Here is a 25,361-nt window from a genome sequence, read left to right on the forward strand (position 1 = left end):
TGTTTACTGGTTGATCACTACTAGTTACACCCCACTACTGTAGGTTACACCCCGCTATTGGATCTCCCACTAATTCCTCCATCAGTTGCAACTGGTTTAATTGAATTTAACTCAGTTAAACTAAATTAAATAATTACAACTCAAAATAAAATCAACCAGGGCTCTTAAAAAGTAGGAGACATTCTACATGACTCTAGTTAGACCCTCAACTTGAAGTAACTAAGCCAACTAAGTCAATTTAACTTAGTTAAATATTACAAGTTTTCATGAGATGTGGAATTACAATTTAATTCCTAATTTAATTCAAGGACAAATTAAATTAGGATTTTTTTTCTTGATGTTATTTTTAACATTTCTTGTTTCTATTTTCAACAATATTTTTTCCAATTGTCTATGTTCAAGAAAATGTAAGCCTTGTACATTTGACCATTTCCTCAAGGTACCTCATACCACCTTAAGGAGTAAAGAAAACTTCTTAATTTGTCGAGTATTATTAGTATAAGTATTTTATTATTTAGGGAATAAACTATACACCATATATGACACAAAGTATATATTTAAACTTGGGCAACTTAACAACAATTAATCCAATCAATTAATTATACTTATTTTACCAAAATGCAATTAATTATAGTTATTTATGTACATATGTGTGAGATAATTTAATTATAATTTTTTAAATCCATATATACATAATTTGTAATCACGTTTTTTATTTTTGTAAGTTAAATTGTATTTCCTTATATAAGCATGCAAATTAGATACATTAGTCCATCAACTAGCGTAAACATGTCACTTAATAGGTGGCCTCAATCTTCCCAACGAAAAATCATATATTTTTTACTACCTACCAATTGAGTAGTTTTTCAAAAATTCTAACAATTTTAATACCTCTAAAATCATTAAAGTATCCATTGCATTACTGTAAAACAAAAAAATGAAAGCTAACATGCTGAAAATTAGGATTTGGAGGAGGTAATTGTTTTTGAGTCTTTGGCAGTGGACCCCGGAGGAGAAGAATCAAAATGAAGCTGGAACTCGATATGGACCAGTCATGCATCCATTCTTTCTAAACATACCCTTTGGTTCCTCTAGACTCATTTGACATCTTCCAGACCATCAAATATATTTTATTTTTCTTCTTGTTTATCCTTCATAACACTGCCCAACATGGTCTTCATATGGCAAAAAATTTCTCTTTTAATTACTTCATACAACCATATTCTTTTTTTAAATAAATTGTAGTTGGAAAATTTATATTATAAAATGTTGTAATTGAGGCCAATATAAAAATTACAAAATTACTAGCCAAATATTTGTTGTTTGTGGGGCACGATTATCTTCGTAATTTATACTTCTCATTTTTTATTCATTTTTGGACCCCAGTTCTTTATGACAAGTGTAGGGGGATTCTTCCCTGCTACTAGAACCAAGGGGTTCAAGGGGGCACCAACAATTCTTTGGAGCCTCCCTAGAAAGGGCTCAAGGGCAATGCCCTAAAGGGAAACTTTTGAAAAAAAATCCTTGTAATGCATTGTAACTTCATAGTCAATCTGGACCATTAAACATTAAGTTAGATATAACAATAGATGTTATGTTAGGGTTTTTTACCCTAGAGGAAAACCCTCTTTTTATGAGGGAATCACATTGTGGTTGTGTATTATTGAGATAACATTGTAACTAAAAGAAAGAGAGAGAAAAGGAGGTTGCAACATATGTGCTACCAGTTCTAATCCCTTCATTTTGTTGGACAAAATAAAATGAAGGATTGGCTATTTATCCACAGGCATAGTCCAAATCGAGTGAACCACATATGTTGGTGTCTCATTTGTATTGTTTCATTCTATTTTTTTATTGCCACATTCATTTTGATTACATTTCTCTTTGATTTTATTCCTAACAATTGATATTAGAGTTAAAAGGTTTATTTGGATGATAAAAATCACATGAAAGGGGGGTTCTTGGTTCAAGTGGGAGCAATGGTGGAAGAAGTTTTTAGGATCAAGAAGTTTAATGGACAAAACTACCAGCTATGAAAGATGAAAATGGAAGACTACCTATCTCATAAATATCTTTTTCTACCATTGGGAAAAATAGCAAAGAAGCGAGTGACTATGAAAGAAAAAGAATGAAAGATTATTGATAGAAAGTCATTGGGAACAATATGAGTGTGCTTACCAACATTAGTCTCTTTCAACATGTCAAAATAGAACACAATGGAGAATTTGATAATAAAATTGGCTAAATTATATGAAAAAACCATCAACTTCATAAAAGGTATTCCTTATGTAGCATTTACTTAATATAAAGATGTCAGAAAGTGGGTTTTTCACTGATCATTTAAATGAATTAAACACAATCACTAGTCAATTAAGTTATGTAGGAGTAAAACTTAATGATGAGGTTAGGGTTCTTTTGATTTTTTTCTCATTTCCAAGAAAATGAAATGGATTGGTCATGGTTGTGAGTAAATTTGTCTCTGGTTCAAACACATTAAAGTTTGATGATGTTGTTGGAGTTATCCTTAGTGATAAAATGTGATGGAAAAGCATAGATGAGATATAAAGTAATGATTTGACTATAGAGAATAGGGGAATACAAAGGCAGAGAGGAAATATCCCCAGGAATAAAGGAAATTCTAAGAAGGGTAGATCCAAATCTAGAGGGAGGCTAGAATGTTAGAATTGTGGGAAGAAAGGACACAAGAAGGAAGGTCATTGGTCTCTAAAAGAAAAAGAAAAAACATGGACAATAGAATAATAATAAGGAAGAAAATGTAGTAGGTGATGTGTAACTTGATGATTTAATCCTTTTAGTAGATAATATTTTTTATTCTTAGGTGATATACTCAAGGGCTTCATTTAATTTCACACCCGATAGGAAATATTTTTAAAATTATGTTCAAGGTGATTTTGGACAAGTTTATTTGGGTTATGATGAACCATGTAAAATCGTGAGAAAGGGTAAGGGGTGAATACAATTATATAATAGAAAGCATTAGCTGTTGAAAAGGTAAGGCATGTTCCTAATTTAAGAAGAAAGTTAATTCAACAAAGCCATTGGGAAGTGGAGATTATATAGTCACATTTAGAGGAAATTCATGGAATGTCATTAGAGGATTTCTTGTGATAGAAAAATAAGAGAAGGTGGATACATTGTATTTTAATAATGTTTACCTTTCTATTTCTTTAGCTTCTAGGAGAAGATACAACATTATTGCATCATAAGCTCAGGCACGTGAGTGAGAAGAGAATGTAGATTCCCCACTCAAGGAAATTAATGCAAGATTTGAAGAAGGTTGATTTAGACTTTATGAACATTATGTTTATGGAATATAGAAAAGTGTTAGATTTCTCAAAGTTGGGAAGGGAAAGAAGGGTGAAAATTTAAAGCTTGTGCATACAAATGTATGGGTACGAGCTTAGGTATCATCTCTTGGTATCTCTTATTGTTATGTTGATTTTATTGATGATGCAACTAGAAAAACTTTGGTTTCTTTTATTAGAAACAAAAATGATGTATTTGATACTTTTAAGAAATGGAAACCTTTAGATGATAATGAGACAAGAAATAATGTGAAGTGTATCAGATCATATAATAGAGGCAAATATTGTAGCAAGGATTCTGATAGTTACTATTCATACCATGGGATTCGTAGAGAGAATATAGTTCCAAGAACACCATAAGAAAAATGGTGTGTTGCAAAGGATGAACAAGAAAATCATGGAGCATACAAGGAGTATGAGATTGCATGAAGGATTGTCCTTACAATTTTGGGTAGATGATGTTGACATAACCACGTTTGGGACTTGGTCCCACTACATGTAGGTAAAAGATCATTATAGAACAATTTGGTTTACAAGTTGAAGGAAGAATATGTAAGCAAAAATAGGTATAATTCCATACTTATTGTAAAGGGGTTTGCACAAAAGGAAGGTATATATTTTGATGAAATATTTTCTCATATTGTCAAAACGACTTCAATTAGAATTATTTTAAGTTTAATCGTAGTAAAAGATTTGCATCTTGAGCAGTTCCATGTAAAGAAAACTTTTCTCCATGGGGACTTACAGGAAGATATTTATATGCAATAGCCATAGGGATATGAGGTAAAAGGGAAGAAAATATTAGTATGTATACAAAAGAATAGCTTGTATGGTTTAAATAAACCCCCAAGATAGTAGTATTTGAAGTTTGATAGGTTTATGACAGAACAAGGTTATAATATATGTCAATTTGACCACTTTGTTTACTTTAAGAGACTAGATAATGGTAGTTATATTATCTTGTTATTCCATGTAGATGGCATGCTTGTTATGGGGCGTAACATGTAGGATATAAATGAACTCAAAAGAAAATTAGCTAATTCATTTAATATGAAGGATTTGGGTGTTGCAAAGAAAATATTTGGTATGAAAATAACAAGAGATAGGAAAAATCATAAATTAACATTGTCTAAGAATGAGTACATAGAAAAGGTGTTGGAAATATTTAAAATTAAAGGTGAAAAACTGGTTAGTACACCTTTGGCTAGCCATTTCAAATTGACTAATAAGATGTGTCCCAAGACACAAGAGGAGATAGACTACATGTCCAAGGTCCCATATTCGTCACTAGCTTGATGCATGTGATGGTCTAGACAAGGCAGTATATCTCACACATAGTAGGAGTTGTGAGCAAGTATATGGAAAATCCAAGTAAAGAGCAATGGAAGGAATTAAAGTGGATTCTTAGGTATTTGAGAGGTACTACTACTCGATAATTATGCTTTAGAGGTTCAAAAATTATTCTACAGGAATATGATAACTCATATATGGAAAGTGATATTGATAGCAGGAGGAGAACCATAGGGTATGTTTTTATTATATGTAGAACAATAATAAGTTGGATTTTTAAATTTCAAATGGTTGTTGTACTTTCAACAACAAAAACATACTACATCTTTGATATAGATGTTAGTAAACAAATTATTTGATTACAGAGGTTCATGGAGGAATTGGGAAAGAACCAGGAGAATAAAAGGTTGTATAGTGATATCAAGAGTGTCATTCATATTTCAAGTAACTCATCCTTTAATTCTAATATTAAGCATATACAATTCAAGTACCATTTCATACAATTAATTTTGGAAGTGGGACAGTTGAAGCTAGAAAAGATACACATTAGCTAGAATCTTACTGACATGTTAACAATGGAAGTAACTAAGCAGAAAATGAGTTTCTACTCAGCTTCATTTATTCTTCATACATGATGATGAAGATGAGAAAATAGCTAGGTCCATATTTGAAGCATACTTGAGCAGGTGCAGTAGCAGTGGAGTTGCTATAATTAGATTCCAAGTGGGAGATTGTTCACTATGGATCCCGATTATCTTCCCAATTCTAAGGTCTTTTTTTTAGCTGTGTTTGGATTCCAGTTCCTAATAACGGGTGTGGGGGGATTTTCCCCTGCTACTATCACAGGGGGTCTAAGGGGGGTCACAACAATTCTTTAGATCCCCTCTCTGGTAGGTGTTTTGGGGTCGTGCCCCCAAAGAGAATTGTTTGAAAAGATTTCCTTGTAAAATATTTAATTTCATAATCAATATGATCATTCATCCTTAGGTCACAAATATGATGGTAGATGTTATGTTAGGTTTTTCCCCTAAAATGCATCCCTTTTTATAAGGGAATTGTATTCTGACTATGTATTGTTGATATAGCATTAAAAATGAGAGAGAGAATAGGAAGTTTTAGTAGATTTGATGTAGGCTGTAATCTTTTCATTTTATTGGAAGAAATAAAAGGAAGGGTTGGTTATTTCTCTGTGGACATAGCCCAAATCAGGTGAACAACATATATTGGTGTATCCTTTGTATTATTTCATTTTATGTTTTATGTTCGCATTCATTTTTGTTTTATTACTCTATGGTTTTATTCTAACACGATTTTGAGCTATATTGCTAACTCATTATTTGTTGAGTACAAAAAATACCCATTCCCATAAAAAGTACATCTTGGTATATCTTACATGAGTAAATTCAGACAAATTTCTTACATAACGAAAGACATAAGCAAAACATGGCTAAACTTGATTACCTACCTAACTTCTAGTCACCATTAGTTGTGTTATTTAAGGATTTTTTTCTTCTTTACTACTATCATCCAAGTTGATTTAAACTATCATCATCTTAATCCTAATCTACCTAGCTTACCTTAGTTTGAGGGATTTGGGAGGTCCCAACTTCCTAATTTGAAGCATAAGGAAACACAACTTCCCCTTCCATTTAATTTTGTGGTGCTAACTCTTATTGTATTAGAAGATCTTTTTTTGATGGTCTATTCCTAATTTCCTCTAGATACATTTTTCATTGTTTGATGGGGGTGTCCAAGTCAGGTGGAACTCCCTCACTAATAAATTGGTGTCCTCCCTAAGCTCCAATACACTAGTTTGGTTTATGTTTTTTCTTCCTAACATGCCTTGGTATTTTTGGGCAATGTGTTACTAAATTCCCTATTTCAAAATAAGCTCTATAGTGAAAAGAAACATGTTCATTATCAATATTTTGTGTTGATGAGTAGTTTTCACTTGTAAAAAATATTTATATTAGAAACCTTTTTTTCAAATCCATGTCTACATATATTTGAGCATATATTGTGGTGCTCTGATTCATTATTTAAGAACTATTGTAATGGTATCTTCCAAGGGATTTCCTAATTTCTCAAAGAGAGCTTGCACCCCAAAAATGGAAAGGACAAAATGGTAGACTAAACCTAATTGAAGTTGAGAATAGAGTATCTTTCATTAGGTCAAAGGATGAGGTCCAAGGTTCCATACATAATCCAGGATTTCCTTAGAAAGTAGGGTCTTGAGCTTAAAACAAAATCCTTATTTTATAAGGTCAAACTCAATAATAAAGAACCCCTTTTCACATGGATAAATAAACGCCTCCTATAATAACTTAGGTTTCCATAAGTTTGAATCCACTTGTGAAAATAAACTAATTGAGGCCAAAGGCCATTAAAGCAATAGAAAAGGGCATTTTCATTGTACAAGACCTGCTAAACGATAACATTTTTCACTATGACAATAGTCATCACTAGAGCCTCCTAAACCAAAAGATGGTGAGAACACAGGACAATCCTCACAGTATCACTGAAGGAGTTGAACCTAGACCTGCGTCTTTGCTACATCCAATATCCATGATGGCTCACGTGAACTACCAGAGATTATCATCAACATGGGTACCAAATTCACCAGGGGAGGAAGACATGGTTGAGATAGAAAGTATTGTTGCCGCACAAAACCTTAAGTCACTGAGGGAGGGAGAATTGATTCATGGAGAGGAAGATGTTATAGCCATCGAAGAAGAGTCCTTGGAAATGAAGGCTTGGCCAACCATGTGAAGCTAAGCTACCAAGTACTAGGAATGACATTGCATGAGAAACTAAGGTGAAACCTTAGTAGTGTAGGTTTTAACCCTGTACAGAAATTACCTGCAAACAAATTCTTAAAAAAAACAGAAAATATACAATGGCGAGAAACACAAAACAAATACACAGAGATTTTCCCCTGGATCCCAAAACCGGGACTATCAAATTGATTTTTCATTATTTTCCTTTCAATGCTACAATACATACATATACATGCCGGAGCATTCATAAAACCCAATCCACTAACCCTGGATTAGAGCATAACTATAGTTCCCTTGACTATATCTACAAAATACCATGGGAAGAAAACCATCATGCCCAAAACCATATGAAAAAACCATGCAAAAAACCATAGGTAGATCCACCCACCTAATATAGGATCCAAAAGAAATTCCCAGGGCATTGCTTCGGACCATATGCAAGGGGGCTACCACCCTCCTAAAACCCCCTGACAGGGGGGCTATCGCCCCCCTTGTGCATGAAACTAGTCATGAAAAGAATATAACACACACCCAAATTCTCCCACTTGTTGTTTTCTTTTCCACATAGGGAGTCACAAGAGAAATTAGTCATTGGTCCAACCCTGCAACACCCATTGTTTCTCTACACCAAGAGAACTTCTCAGTGCTCAAAGACTTCATCAATGCATCTGCAACATTTTTCAAAGTGTCCACCTTTACCAGAAATATATTTTGTCCTCAACCATATCCCTCACAAAGTGATACTGAAAAATCAATGTGTTTTTTTTTTTAATGATAAGTAGGGTTCTTTGCTAAGAAAATTGCACTTTATCTGTCACCATCTATACTTATATCTCGTTGTACTAACCCCATACTTGAACACAATCTCTACAACCAAACTTCTTCCTTGCTTGCATGAGTGGCTACCATGTATTCAACCTCTGTAGCTGAAAGAGCCACTACAGAGTGTCTTTTTCTCATCCAAATGACTTCACCTCCAAATAGGTTAAAACATACCCACTTGTAGATCTTCTCTGATCTAGATCTCCAGCCTAGTCTGCATCAACAAATCCAGGGATGTCCAAAACTTTATCCAATCCTAGTATTCCATGGTAGCATAGACCATAATCACTAGTGCCACACAAATACTTGAAAACCCACTTCACTATTGTCCAATGTTCCTTATCTGGTTTTGACATAAAATTTCTTAATACTCCCATTGCATGTGCAATGTCTGGTCTAGTACAAACCATCGACTACATTTGCATATGGAACACGAGGCATGTCGTCTTCCTCTTATTATTCCTCTTCTTATGTATTTGGACACTATTCAACAAATAACTTTAGACCTACAAGAATAGGAACCTTCATTGGTTTACTATCCTGCATTTTAAACCTCCACAGTATTATCTCGACATACTTCCTCTTTGCCCAATCTCATTTAATATCCATACCCAAAATATAGTTTACAACACCAAGATCCTTCATGTTGAATTTGGAGGAAAATTGGGTCTTCAAGTCCTGGATAATTTCTTTGTCATTTCCAATCAGCAGCATATCATCCACATACAAGACCAAATAAACAACATGGTCACCAATTAATTTAAAATACACACGGTGATCTACTTTGCTTCTGGTGAAGCCAAGTCCTTGTATATACGTATAAAATTTTTGATACCACATCCTTAGCGACTCTTTTCACCCATACATAGACTTTTTTAACCTACATACCAGTTCTTTCTTACCCTTCACCACAAAGAATTCAAGTTGTTTCATGTAGATCTCTTCTTCCAGATCCCCGTGAAGAAATGTTATCTTCACAACGATCTGTTCTGCCTCAAAATCAAAAGCAACAACAACAGATAAAACTAATCTAATAGAAGCTACCTTGGCAAAAAGAGAAAAAAATACCCGGATGCGGGTGATCCCAATGTCATTAATGATGATTAGATGGAAGGACGGCGGGAGGCTTGGCCACATGGCCGCCTGCGTCCCCTCCCAGGCCAGATTGAAGCGAATTCATGGCGACTTGCAAGCACCATTAATATGGTACTCATGTCAATAATTTTGTAAAAAGCTTAAGGTAATGGCCTCCACAGACCATAATGCAGTATTCCCTCCTCTGATCAACAACACTTGCCCTCCTTAAGCTGCGGAGCCTTGCTCTCGCACTGTCACTCGCAGACGATGTTGGTTGCTCTATTGCGTGGATGTGGGAAATGGGTATCATTTCTCCCAAACTACGCACTGTAAGTTGATTCCAGCCCAGAATCCCTTTGTTTTCCCTCTGAACAGCCATTCCTCTGATTCCCCAAGTGATAGCTCTGCGACGAATTCAGTCATGACGCGCATCTGCCACCGCATGCGCAGTAGAAGAGGGGGCAGTCGTGGCGGAAGCATTCGTCCTCCCGCTACGCCCAACCCTGAATCTGCTTCCCCCTCCTCTTCTCCAGTCATCCCACATCCCTATAGCACCTTCTCTGGCAGGTATCCAGACACCCGCAGTGGCAGAGGGTGGGCTCAGCTCCAGGGTGACTGCAGGATGAACGCAGCCGTCCATACTGCCAATTTTCCCCTTCCCCCTCACCCCGCTCCTCACACGACTCAATTTTTCTTCCACAACACTCTACACAGGCCTGTCATCACCGCCACTGTAACCATTACCTTCACTGAGGAAATTGACCTACAGGAAGCTCAGCCATTGAATAGCGGTGAGCAGCAGCAGGCCGCTCAGCAAAACAGGAATGCCCAAGACCCAGGAAAGCAGCAGATGGTTGACGACTCTGCCACCCCACATGGAGAGGAGCTGGTTGGCAGCCAAATGGCCACTGAAGGTAGAGCAGGAGACACAAAGGCAACTGGTGGAAGAGCAGGAGACACGTCCGGCAAGCATGCAGCAGAGGGCAGCTCTACTGGCACTCAACCAGCTCGTGGAATACTGCGCGACATGTCAGCAGAGGAGGAGGAGTGGTACAAGTATGTGTGTCGTATCGTGGAAGAGCCTACCATAGACAACCTCCAAGAGGTCCATCGTGATTGACAACTAGGCTGCCAAGTGTCGCCCTTCTGCCAACTGGAGTCTCCTATGCTGATTGGTTGATTTTTGCTATGTTGTGTTTTGTGAAAATTTTCCTTTTGATTGATTTTTTATATGTTTTGTTTTGTCAAAACTTGTAACCCCCGCATGGGTTTTTATCTAGTTTCATGGACTGGTTTCCCCCTTGATGGGGCAATCGAGCTTAGGCTGTGATATTTTTTGAGAAACTTTGTTCAGCACTGCTAAGGCCAGAGCCTCGTTGTACTTTTATTTTGTTTCATATCAATAGAATAGTATTACTTAGAAGAAAAACAAGAGAAAAAATATCACCAAAATCAATTCCCAACACTTGGGAATAACCTTTTTCTACCAACCAAGCTTTATATTTCTCGACCTTGCCTTCTGCATTCATATTCTTCTTAAACACCCATTTGCTTCCAATGGGTTTCCTTCTAGCTGACAACTCCGCCAGATCCCAAGCCTCATTTTTTTCCAAAGATGCCATTTAATCAATCATGACCTCTTTCCAGAGTTTGCCATCCTCTGAATCTACTACCTCCCTAACACTTCTAGGATCATAATCAATAATAGATAAAGAAAAAAATGAATAAAAAGTAGATATAATATACCTTTCTAGCTGCCTTATTTCTCGAACTATTACCTTAGAAGTATTAGACATACTTTCTACCATAATATTACCATCAAGTATTCAAAGTCCCTTCTCTCCAATATGTCCAAGCCTTTGATGTCATAGCATGGTTTTTTCTCTAGAGACCATTAGATTTTATGCTCCACTTTCATGAACCATAGAACTTTTACACCCATCAATAAAAATGATACCCAGAAGCTTGTACAAAGTTCCAATCCGAACTCCCCACATCAATACTGTTGGAAATAATACTGAGAGGGGGGGTGAATCAGTATTATTTAATCAATAATACTTTTTCATTTCCATATCCAGATTCATATATGCTACTTCCACAACAATGACTAATGCAACCATTGTATATCCAGTATACTTATGATTTAGTTAGTTGATCCTTAATGAGTGCATTAGAACATTATTAACCATATGAATAGTAAACCAAAGCAGAAAAATAGAACAGATCATCACACACAAGAAGCACACATGAACACCATGATATAAGGTGGAAACCCAATGTGGGTGAAAACCACCTGTTGCAAGTCGTCTCTATCTTCTTTTAATAAGAAACTTCCTTATACATTATTTTGTACTGGCGTAGACTTATACAAGCACACAGGCTTCTACCAGCAGAAGGCTACAACCTTCTCTCTCTTTCTGCAGACTCTCCTGGAAGGGAGCTACAACCCCCTTAGCTCTTGTACTAGCTGATCCATTTACTAGTACGTAGGCTGCAACATGCTGACATGCTCCAAAGTTTTCCAACTGCAACTGGAAGGGAGCTACCACCCCCTTAGCTTTTGTCCTAGCTAAGATACTAGTACGTAGGCTCCAGCCTACAATCTTCTCTCCTCCAGGTACCACGTTTCATACATTTTCATATTGGATACTCTTGGAACACAACATCATAATCTGAAAGGCCACGTTTCATCCAATTTTCATACTATACCCATCAATATCATTGAAGCACACAATCAATTAATACTAGCATCATCAATCTCTAAATCACCCAATACTAAGTCAACACTTTCACCACAACCAACCTTCATACAGATCTGCAAATATTTCCTTATAACTCTGCAGTTGTTCCATACATCGGTCATACCCAAATCATACCATTCATATAATGAACATACATCAATAATTCAGATCTAGCTATCAAACCGTTCATCATCATGAGTGTATCCTTGGTTCAGATCAAGCAAAGCATCATGAACATCAATCAAATATCAAATATATATGCAATCAACTAATCTTCCTTGTACAAAACTAAATCAATAATTTCTCAACCCACAGCAACCGGACACTAACTCAGAACCCTGAGCATAGCACTAATAGACAAAAGCAGCCAAAACATATTAGAAGAAAAGTCTGCAACTTCACCAGTAGAAACCTGCGGGTATCCACCTACACACTATAAACTTAAAGAATAAGAGGTCTCATCAAGAGCTAGCTTATCATGATCATAAAGATTATAACTAACTAACATTGCCAAGCTGTATACCAAAACAGGGCAATGACTCAATATTATTACAATCAAAAGACAAGGGGTCTCATCACAAGCCAGCTTGTTCAGTAAAGTTATAAATCAAGTGAATGGCACAGTCAAAATTTGGCTACCAAACCAAGACATTGTTCTTTAAGAATTAAAAGAAAATGAAAGCAATAAGTGTGAATGTGGATTTATCCTTGAAAACTGTATACTTCTCGAAGTAGGATACTGGATCATTGCTAGGTAACAAGTAACCCTGTTGAGGCTATAAATGCCTACTGGTAGTAGAGGCTCTACCTACGACAAATGAGCATACTTAAAACTGATCTACAGAGATGTCTTTGTTTTTATCTTTACAAACCAAGTAGTAACTGATGTAAATGCGATGACTAGATTTGGGAAGAAAATAATCAGAATTAGCACGGAAGGAACAAACTATTGTTAATGGCAAAGAGCATTATGAACTTTGTATTTCTTTAATAAAGTTTGATTTTCTAGAAAAATTTTCTGTTTTGGAAGTTTTAGAAAATTCAAAAGATAATCAGAGATAACTGGTTCTTTCTAGTGAATCGCCAATTGTTGTGGCCAGCAACAACCCCCCTTTTTATTTAGTATTAGTAATAACACTAAATAAATGGGGACCCTTCTAAAAAATAAAAAAATTAGCACTTAGAATTCCCTTTTAATAAAACACACTATCATAAACTTAGGAAAAACATCCTCAAAAGTAAAATCTTAAGTATTATGAAAAGTCTCAAATAAAATCATTCTCTTAATTATGAACATCACATTGCAAAAGGGCAACGAAGGGCATCATATATAAAGAAACTGTCGAAATTGCGAAAACGCAATGATGCAAGTTTGCGAGCCACACAAATTCATCGCATATCGCAGATCCCATATGTCAATAGTAGAAGTTGTTATAGCATCATCTTTTACAACAGTTTCAAAATTTTCAGCAGTAATGGGTGTTACATCATCAACTGCTATAACATTTTCAACATATATAGCATGGACATGTTGTTATGGCATCTATTGTTACAACATCCATTGTTACAACATCTGCTTCTCAATCCATTATTACCTATGTTTTTGCTTCTCAATTTGTTTTCTTGATCCCCCAAGGGCTTATGTAGTGTTGGGTGGCAGAAACACCTCATTGGTTTCCCACTTTGAAGCTTTGACAAGCAATATGAAATGGTATGTTGTTACAACATCCATTGCTGCAAACTTTGTTATGGTATATGTTGTTACTACATATGTTGTTACAACTTCTACTTCTCAATAAGTTGTTACCTATGTTTGTGCTTCTCGATTGGTTTTCTTGATCCCCCAAGTGCTGGTGTAATGTTGGGTGGCAAAAACACATCTTTGGTTGCCCACTTTCAAGCTTTGAAAAGTAAGATGAAATGGATTTATACCCCCTCTATTATTACAACATGTGTTGTTGCAAGATCCATTGTTACAGAATCCGTTATTACATCACCTACTATAATGGTCATTGTTTCTGTAGTTTCAACAGTAGCAGTTGTTATAGCATCATCTTTTACAACGGTTTCAGCATTTTCAACAGTAATGGGTGTTATAGCATCATTTTTTACAACATTTTTAGTAAATTTAATATTGACATATTGTTATGGCATCTATTGTTATACCATCTACTGCTAAAACATCCTCTTTTACCTATTTTTGCGCTTCCCAATTTGTTTTCTTGATCCCCCAAGTGTTGGTGTAGTGTTTGATGGCAGAAACAACTCTCTGGCTGCCCACTTTGAAGCTTTGACAAGTAAGATGAAATTGTTTATTGTTACAGTATCTTCTTCTTAATCTATTGTTACCTATGTTTCTGATTCTCAATTTATTTTCTTGATCCCCCAAGTGTTGGTGTATTGTTGGGTGGCAGAAACAACTCTTTCGTTGTCCACTTTCAAGTTTTAATAAGCAAGATGAAATAGCTTTCTACCCCATCAATTTTCTCGTAAAGGTGTTACATCTCCTTGAAGGCCACAAATTCAACTACTTTGATAACATATGATCCATAAACATTAGGCCTATGGCATGTTTATCTCATCAACATGGATCATTGTGAAAATAAATATAAAAGAAAACAATGATGTCTCTTAAACTCAATGATTGTTTCCAATGTAATTCATTAATTAGTTGTCATTGTAATTCATCTACAAAACTAGAACTTTGTCAAGTTGGTTCAAGGATCCTTTGTTATTCCAAGTGATTTAAAGGATCCTACCCATGATTCATGGTTGTAATTCATGTAACCAATGATCAACCTTCAACTTGTATACAATTGAGCAAAAAAAACACTTTTTAGGATCACTACTCTTAATCAACAAAGGGCATAATTGATTATGTTTGCATTAGGTTTCAAACCTAATTCCAAATGGATTCCAACACAATTTGAATTCATCAATAAGAGGTTCTTTCATAAGGAAGTTTTATTTATTTTTTTGAAAATTGATACAACATCTAAAATCCATACTTTCACCGGTGAATAAAGGAAAATCATGCCCAATTTGTGAAGTGATCAATTCTATTCATAGATTCCAAGGATTATCTTGATTTTGACTTTGACCCCTAATTACTAGCCCTGACAACTCTACCTAGAATATGTTCTCAAATTGTTAGGCAAGCACAGATAATTTGCAATAATCATCTATATGGAAAGTGTTTACCACGTAGAAGTTGCAATAAACAATCATCTTACAATTTTAGTGCATACCTATAGCAGCCCTAGGTCACCTCTAAGTCATCTTCCTTGTCTTCATTCTTATACTAACGGCAAGTTCTTTCATCCTCCCATAAGTCATCGACTTCTTTTGACCTCTAAGACTAAGCCTAGGGTGGAACGATCCCTCTATCTCCTAGATATTCTAAAAGTGAGCTTAAAACACATCCATTTCTCCAAGAAGTGAGATAGACAAAGGGAAGCTCCCTTTCACCACTTCTTTCAACTAGAGAGTCAGTGCTACCAGTTGCAATTTCACTTTTGTCATTCATGTTGATTCTTCTCCTCCACCTGGAGTTTACTCTAGTCTCATTCCCCATAACCATTTCATATTCAACACCTGTACTACATCTATCTATTCAACATTAAAAGGAAACTTTGGCCATCCCTTCGCTTGAGTGTGGAAATGTAGTGTATATATAGCACAAAATGGAGAGGGTTTGTACTTAAGTTTATGTAATAGAAATTACAATTAATAGTTAAATTGTATAACAATTTTCCTTATGATCTTTACTAACATTTATTAGAATTTTTAAATGTTTTACATCATTGGAATGACATCTTAGTTGTAACTTATTTTAAATTATATTATCATATGTGAACTTTGATATGATGTAATATTATTATTGTTTCATTTCATATGTTGTAATATTAGATATATAACGAGTAACAACTAACAATCCATTGGTGGAATTGAAGATAGAACGACAACAGAACAATCGGTCTCGACATCGCAGCTGGTTATGGACAACATTCTTTCACAGTCTCTGAACAAACAAGCTAAGCCGGAGAAATCATGGCGGGTTAAAGCTGAAAAAAAGGGCAAGAAAAAAGACAAGTACCGTGCTCAGAATGCTGAGGTACAGGCCGCCATGTCAGTGGGAGGAGTGGCCGCTGTAGCGGCTGCAACGGCGCGTTGTCAAGACAATGGGGGACAGTCGAAGACAAGCATGGTCGTGGCATCAGCTGCAGCCCTCGTTGCAGCGCAGTGCGTTGAGAAGGCAGTGTCCATGGGAGCTGATCGCCGGCAACTGGCTTCTCTTCTTACTTCTGCTGTTAATGTCAAAACCCCTGGAGATATCGTCACTTTGACAGCCGGAGCAGCCACAGGGTTCAGTCAGCACGTTGCTGTGGATCCGCGGTTCAGCGCGAGGAAAGATGGGAATCTGGTGACGTTCGAGATGTGCCGAAGCATCTTGAACACGCTCACATGGAGATTCGATGTTAAATGGGGGAAAATGGAGTTTGCAGACAAAGTGTTTGAGAAAAGTCCTGAACGAAACGCTATTGATTGGAAGGCATCGCTTTCTGGTTCTGTGAAGAATGGGAGAGTGGACGATGCACTGGAGTTGTTTTGGGCAAAGACTGAAAGAAATGTGGTCTCATGGACTACCATGAATACAGGACATGCGCAGAAGGACTGTATGGACAAGGCACTTCTGGCCGGAGGCAAGCAGCGAATCTGCTCCTCATTCTCGCCAGACTTGCTTGCAGAGGTTCCTCTTTTGACTCAGCCAGATCTGTTGGAAGAATCTCAGGAATTTCAAATCCAAGTCAAACTACTGGGAAAGACAAGGATGCATTGGGTTCGAGCAACAGATCTAGTCTAGGATCTACTGCAAAAACTGGAATGCCAGCTGGGGATCCCCTCCTCCCTCATCAGATTGTTATATAAGGGTAAGCAACTATTGAATCCCCTACCTCTCTCTTTTTACAGCATTCATAAGGACACCTCCATCGAGGCTTCTTTTCGTTTAAGAGGTGGTTCCTTTGGGCAGACCTCCTCTGCCCCTTTTTTCTCTTACAAAGATGCAGCTAGCAAAGACGTTGCCCAACCTCAGTCTTCTTCGAAAACAGCCCATCCAAACGGGGCTCCAAAGCCTTTTTTGGTAGATAAATCAGAGGAAATTCCCTCCCTCAATTTCACTCATCCTGAGATTGAAAATCGTTTACAGATTTTCGAAGAATCGGCACTCATCTGCAGATTTAATGGGCTTTGGCCTCGCACAGCAGATCTTTACCAATGGATCCACTCCACTTGGACCAAAAAAAGCAAGATTTACTTATGTTCAAAAGGATTCTTCATTGTGGTTTTTGACTCAAATGAAGATTACCAGAAGGCCTTAATGGAAGGCCCTTGGTTCTGGGGTGCGGCTGGGCTCTTTCTCACCCCCTGGTTTCCAGATTTTGACCCTTCTACAGCAGTCATCACCAAGCTTCCCATTTGGGTCAGGCTCCCGAATCTTCCAGCTCATCTATGGCATGCATCTGTTTTCATAGCCATTGGAGAATCTTTGGGACGGTTCCTGGCTGTAGACAGCTCAAGAAAGGAAAATGGTCTTTACACCTACGGCAGACTTTGTGCAGAAATAGACATCAGTAAAGGACTACCGGATCAGATTAATCTCAAGATTGGAGATTTCCATTGGACTCAAACCTTAGATTACGAGAACACAGCCTTCAGATGCCGCCATTGCCATCAAACGGGGCACCTCCAAAATACATGTTCTCAGTTTCTCCAAAAAAAGAAGAATCTAAATCGCAAACCCAAATCCAAGCGCTGGAATCCTTGTGAGCCTCCCCGCTCAATGTACGATCTAGATTTCTCTAGCTCGGGGGAGGAGGAAACTAAAGATGTTTTGCAGAATGATGAGGCCACAGTAGCAGATGTGAAGAATGATGTGATTCCGATGGACACTCCCTCGGGTGATCCAGCAGCATCCTCTGACCCACAGCTTTCTCAGAAACGTACTCATTTGTCTTCTTCCTCAGATTCTGACAAGGAGATTCTGCCGCCAAGGCAGAATAGTCTTCAGATTGTCATGGCTCAGCCAAACTCCACTGGGTGGGTCAAAGTAAACGAGAAAAAAGGCAAAAAATGTCGTGTGGCTGGAAATGACTCCTTGGGGTAGTTCTCTGAGCCGAGTTCTTTCTTTTTGTTCTCCTTTGTCTACTTAGTCCTTTCATGGAATGTCTCTTAGCGCGAGGTGGTTAGCCTTTCACCGATGGCTCCCTTGCTTTTCTGCTTCGCTTGCTTGCAAGCTTGATTGTACTATACTTTTCTTTTCTTAATAGAATTAGTCTTTATTCAGAAAAAAAAAAATATTAGATATATAACAAGGAAATTAATTATTGGATGGAATAAATAATAACTTTTCATTTTAAATGTTTTCTTTTGCAAAACTAGGATCTTCCAAAATATTTGAATGATCCTCATCACATAGATCCAAATCACCTTGGGTCTGATCCTGAGATGGTAGTTGATGCTCATGACGACACAAATACATATGACAACGAGGTCGATGTTGATGATGATGATGATGATGATCACGATGGTGATGATGATCATGAGGCAGTTATTGGTAGCAACTAGTGACATTCATGATCATATAGACTGCATCATGGATCATTTTTTATATATTGTTATGATGTCAATTTTCATGGTTATTATCATATGTATCATTTTCATGGCCTCCCGTACCATATCACTGAGTTGTATGTTTTTGACATGTATCATTTTGACTTATATCATTTGGATATCACGTATCATATTTACTTGTATCATTTTGTCTTACATAATTCCACCATAATTCATCATTTTTATTTATATCATTTGTACATGATGCATCATTTTGACTTATGTCGACTGTTAGACATGCATCAATTTTACATGTTATTGATCTACTAGTATATGTGAATTTATATGATGATGATCTTGTCAGTATTAACTCGTCAATTTTATATGTTGAAACTGGTTGACGATTTGGATGCATATTTACGTATGATAGTTTTGATTTACTGCTCATGATGGATGTTGTCAAATTCACTTAAATTATAGATATTTGATTCACTTGTTTTAATTATATATTATGATTATATACTAAATGTTGTAGATTCTATTTTGATGGATATTTAATAAGTATAATGATGTTGTTAATTTGTATGGATATTTGTTTCTCTAAAAAATCTTTATAAATTATCCTATAAAATATTTCAAATGCATTCATATGATGTATAGTCAAATAACTTATTTAAGAGAAATGATATATTTAACTAATTGATAAAACATATTAATTTAATTAAATGAAAAACAATAATCGTTTTTGGAAGAAAAAAAAGAAGCAACAATGGAAGAAAAATTGGAAGCTACACTAGAAGTAAAACATGAAGCAAAATTGGAAGCCAAACTGAACACAAATCCTAGTGCTATTCCTGATGCTTGGAATAAAAAAAAGAAGCAATAATGGAAGAAAAATTGGAAGCCACACTAGAAGCAAAACTAGAAGAAAAACTGGACGTAAAACTAGAATCCAAACTAAAAGCCACAATAGAAGCAAAACTAGACATAAAATTGGAAGCCAAACCAAGAGCCAAATTAGAAGCAAATCTTGGTGTTAATTCTAGCATTAAAATTGGCACTATTCCCGGTGCTCTTTCCGATGCTCTTTCTGGCATTATTTCTAGTACTATTTATTGCGTAATTTTCGGGGCAACTTCAGGCAAGATTTTGGGCACTATTTTTAGCACTATTTTTGGCACTATTTTTAGCGCTATTTTTGGCACTATTTTTTTGGCACTATTTACGCTGTTATTTCCGAAGCAATTTCCGGCACCAAATCTGATGATATGATAAACATACCTGGTTGCACCATTTTTGCGCCAAGAAAAGTGTCCAATTCGTGAACTGAAGAACACTAAATTCCGGCATATTTTAGACGTTATTTGCTTGTTTTGTTGTAGTGCAGCAAGATATCTTCTCTTTCCTCTTGATCCTTACCTTATTTCTATTAGGATAATTTTTCGGAGGGGAAATTTTCATGCAATTTTTTATGGATACATCATAGAAATATATCATGAAAATGGTTGTCCAAAGCAAACAAGATAACTTTTTCCCTAACAAAATGTCTCTATATAGGCACCTTCACTTTTTGAAATCATTAATAATGCCAATATCTAATGTCGTTGATATGGATCAGGTGCAAGATCCATAAGTGATAACTAGAAGAAATAGAACTAGCAAAGAATCCATCATTGAGGTTGGTCCATATAGACAAGAGGAGCCATAAGTAGGAGTTGGCACCTCAAATTTTGCATATGATGATACTAGTTACTACCTGGACAATGGCATAATTTATAAATGGGAAGAAATCTACCAAATATTTCAGCAATGAAATTGTCTAGAATTAACACCCATGTATGGAAATAGTGACCTTGATATGGGCATTTATCATATGATAAAATGTTCTCATATTCATAAACTAGTTACACACTCTATTGTTTTCCCATTGTGAAGAGACCATTTCATGGATCATCTGACAAGAAAATGTTGATAATAGGTTGATCAAAGACATTGAAGGTAAGGTTATAACCTCATTCAAAACCTCACCACAATAGATATCCTACAAGCTCCCAACTAAATAAATTGAGCTTACAGAAGACTAGATGTTGCAATTCCCTCTTGATTGTAGAGAAGTAATGAAATTTAGGTGGGTTCCTAGTGCCATGTTCAAGGCAAGGAAAACTAGCACATATCCAATAAAAATGCTAAGAACACCCTACAAATTTGTTGTAGCTCTCCTATGATGACTTTATAAAGAAGAAAATGCCTTAAACTTAAAAGAATCATAAGAAGATGGACAATATTTTATATTGGTATTCCATCCTCTTGTCACTCTGGAGGATGCAATATAAATGGAAAAATGCACAGTGCCTAAAAAATACCCAAAGTTCCATATTTTTTCCTACCTTATAAACATAATTTGTATAGCACATGCTTTACTTTGGATGAGTTGGCAATGGAAATAAAGTGATATCTTGATCCATGTGTATTTACAAGACTTATGGGAACAATGGAAATAAAGCGATATCTTGATCCATGTATATTTCCAAGACTTATGGGAACAACAATATCTCATACAAAATTTGTTCTCCTTTGTAATTAGAATACAATCTTTGACACCTTATTCCCAGCAACAGAAAGCTGAGAGGCGGAAAACCCTAGCTGGACTGCGATCATGGAGGTGGCTGAAACCCTTGGCGGAACCTTTGGAGCTTTGACATAACGGCATCGCATGTTTCATTGCGTTTTGGAACATTAGCTCGGTGATGATTGGACCTCGTCGACCCATAGGTTTCTGTGACTCTCCGGGTAATACCCTCTTCAGTTTATTGGTTTCTTGATGATTTACTGCTCGCCCCGGGAATCCTGGGACTCCACTGACCCATTTCGGTGGATGACTTAACACCTTGCGAGCTTCCACTTGTTTCTACTTGCTCGGGACGCGCTGTTGTTTGTTGTCTGGGGTTACATCACGTTTTGGCAGCAGACTGGGGGCTTCTTTCTTTGGTCTGGCATCCCTATGCACTTGGTGGGGCCGCAACTGATCAGGGAACCTTGACTGCTTCCCCTCCGGACCCATCATCTGGGCCCGTCTTTTATTTGGAATCTACACTGATCACTGGCTCCGAGGCCTCTGCTTGTCAGCTGGATCAGTATTAATCATTTCACCTCTGTTCTCTGAAGGCTGTTGTCTCCTCCAACAGTTGCTACACGGCTTTGGACGGGCTGACCTTTCAACAATGAGTAACTACGAGGACGAGGTCGACTATTCGGAGGATCCTCTGGAAGGGGTTGACATTTGGGGGCTGGAATCTCATGATGAGGTGGATGCGATGTCTGACTTGGACCCATTACCGGGGGTGGCTTTGCCCACTCAGCCCACACATTCCACCATGGATGGGAGCATCTCGCCCATGGGGGACCTATCGCACTTAGCTTTTGGCTCGCCCTCGGAAGCAGATATAGGTCTTTGGGCATTCACACCGGCAGAACAGGACACCGTGGCAAGTGCGGCTATCGGAAATTCTGCACTATTCTCGGAGGCGGTCTTTAACGAAATCAGAGACACATCCCGCCATTTGTCTCATCGGCATATTGAAAGCATTCACCCACTTGGCGTTAACTCACACAGCCCTTCTGATAATGATGGTGCAGCTCATAACTGTTCGGAACCCTTTGTACCTTTGGAGGCCTCTGGGGTCTTCACCAACATTCCAGAGCACTTAACCAGCCGGGAGAAGATTAGCACCTCGTCCGAATCTGAAGCCATAGTTGAGCCGGAACTGGGAGTTAGCAAGGTCAGGAAGTCGCACAAGGTCACGAAAAATAAGTTAGATTACCACACAAATTTTGGAAGCGAGTGTGGCATGGAAGACTGGAGCAACATTGCTGCCAAGACCCTGGTTGGGAAGATCCGTGGCCGGAAATACTCTGCAACGCGACTTCAGAGGTGGACAAGGGAGATCTGGAGCGATTCCCTTGAATCTCTCCCGGTGGTTGGGGTCATGACCAAAGGCTGGTTCTCTCTCACCTTTTCCTGCCCTGAACATTCCGATTGGGCTCTCAAGCAGTTCTGGCACCTCGAACTGCACCCTGTCTATCTCAAGAAATGGGTGCCCCTTTTCGACCCCAAAAAAGAGAATGTCGGTGCCAGTCCCATCTGGATGCGGTTTCCTGGACTACCACTGCAATTTTGGAATGACACCGCTCTTCGGAACATAGGGGGCCACTTCGGTCTTTACCTGGATCATGATCATTCCTACCTGTCCACTGGTAGCAGAGCAGTGGCCCGTATCCTGATTTTTCTCGACACCAGGGATGGTCTATATGAGAATTTTATTATGAGTTTTGATGGGATGAGGTGGCAGCAACCTCTAGACTATGAGGGTGTGCCCTTTCATTGTAGGAAATGTCATGAGGTGGGTCATTTGTATAAAGAATGTCCAAGGAAGGGGGCTGGCAGGCTGGTTGCAAAGAAAGCCTACTCCATCGGCACACAAACTGAGCCGGATCCCAGCAACTTGCCGGACGAGGCGGGTGTACAGGCGAGGGCCCCTGATCTCCCTGGTGATGTTGGGTCGCGGACAACAGCTCTGCCTACCTGGACTACCACGCATCCCAGGTCCCGGCCACAAACCTCGTTGATGCCTTCCCAGCATGATCTCATCATTTCGGGTGCTGCTCTCTCTGGCCCTTTGTCTTCTGATTTTATAGATATATCTTCATCCATTAATTTTCCGTTTAATGTATATGTTATTGATCACTATCTGTCATCTACCATCACCTTACCTTGCACATCATCGAGTGAGTCTCATAAATCCTTAACCTCCCCTCGGTATGCTGCACCATTGCTTTGGCCTCTCCTTCCTTCTCCCCTATCATCCATCATTAATCTGCAAAGCCCACCCCTGACCATTCTGTCTCCTCTTCGGAAACTCACTCATCGAGGCACAATTACTTTCTTAGATCCCTAACCAATCCTCTATCCGGGGAGGTTTTAGGTATTGAGCCGGGTCAGGGCAATTTACCCTCCAAGTCTCGAGGCAGACCTTCTGCCTTAGTGAAAGCCATCAAAAGAGCTAACTTTGAAGTGGAAGTTGGTAGGCCATCTTCTCTCATGTGGGTCCTTAGAGCAAGACGACCCTTTATGACTGGTTCATCATGATATGTCTCTCCTTCAATTGCAAGGGACTGGCCAACCCCGATAAGAGATTGGCCCTCAGAGACCTATTAGCACAAAAGCCTTTTGACATTCTATTCCTGCAAGAAACGCTTGGGGTGGGGTTGGAGGTGACTGCTACTCTAACTTCCTTTCTCCCTGATTGGACTTTCATTACACTTGATGCTCGTGGTAGATCTGGTGGATGTGCTCTTGGCATCAACAATAAAACTACCCGGATGATCAACTGTTGGGGCCGGTCAGGTGTTCTTGCGATGAATGTCCTTTTTGGTTGCTCTGAGATTGAGTTTACCCTGGTTAATGTTTATGGTCCCTGCTCTGACCGAGAGAGTTTCTGGCACTCCCTATTGTCATGTTCACTCCTGAGGGTCCCCCATCTCATTTTGGGTGGTGATCTGAATTTTTCTTTGGGCATTGCTGAATCTTGGGGTCCCCAGGCCACCTCAAATCCATTGGCTGAGTTTTTTAACTCAGATCTCGGTGCCTCTCATCTCGTTGACATTGACACTACCAAGATACAACCTACCTGGAGGAACAGGAGGACTGGAAGCACTTCTTTGGCTCGCAGACTTGACAAATTCCTCATTAAACAGGCCCTCCTTCCTCTTATGTCTCGTGCACATCAATGGGTGGGATCAGGAGGTAAATCTAATCACTCGCCCATCTACCTGGAGTTTGAATGTGGACTAAATAGAGCTCGACCCCCATTCAAATTCAATTCCAGATGGTTGCGAGATCCTGATTTTAACCAGCTAGTCACTCGGGCCTAGCAGCACTTTAGACTTGCGATGGACTGTGACCCTGGTAGGGCTATCAATGAAAATCTTATTCACATAAAGAACCTTACCATTCAGTGGGTTCAGAATAAGAAAAAACTAGAAAGGGAGGCTCTACACAGCATTGAGGAAAAAATTAGCTCTCTCAATAGGGGTGATCTGTTGGGCTATAGTAATGAGGATGCCAGGGCACAACTTTTTGCACTTGAGACCGAAAAGGCCAAAATGCTGAGATAGAAAGAGGAAGATTGGAGGCTTAAAAGTCAGGCTATTTGGTTACAGGCCGGTGACGAAAACACTAAATTTTTTCAGCAGTACGCAAATGGCTGCAAGGCTGCTAACACCATTTGGGAACTGTCCAATCGGAATGGCTTTACTGCGAAAACACATGCACAGCTAACTGAGCTGGGTACCAGACACTTCTCCAATCTGTATAGGACATCTACAATTATAAATCTCCCAGACATTATGTGCATTACTCAGAGCTTTAAACTTTTCGTTGAACAGGAGCAGAAGGATGATCTCAATTCCCCGGTCACCCTGGGCGAACTTGAGGGTGTTTTAAAATGGTTCAAGTGGGACAAAAGCCCTGGGCCTGATGGCTGGCCCATTGAGTTTTTCATCCACTTCTTCGACCTCATTTCAGCAGACCTTCTGGCTATGATTGAGAATAGCAGGGTGCGGGGCCGGATTTATGATGGATTCAACACCACTTTTATTGCAATTATTACTAAATCGGACAAACCAACCAGCTTCAATGAGTTCAGGCCCATTTCGTT

Source organism: Pinus tabuliformis, chromosome 8 (genome assembly GCF_031772625.1).
Source record: "Pinus tabuliformis cultivar Carrire ecotype Pingquan chromosome 8, CPIR1, whole genome shotgun sequence".
Lineage (NCBI taxonomy): Eukaryota > Viridiplantae > Streptophyta > Pinopsida > Pinales > Pinaceae > Pinus > Pinus tabuliformis.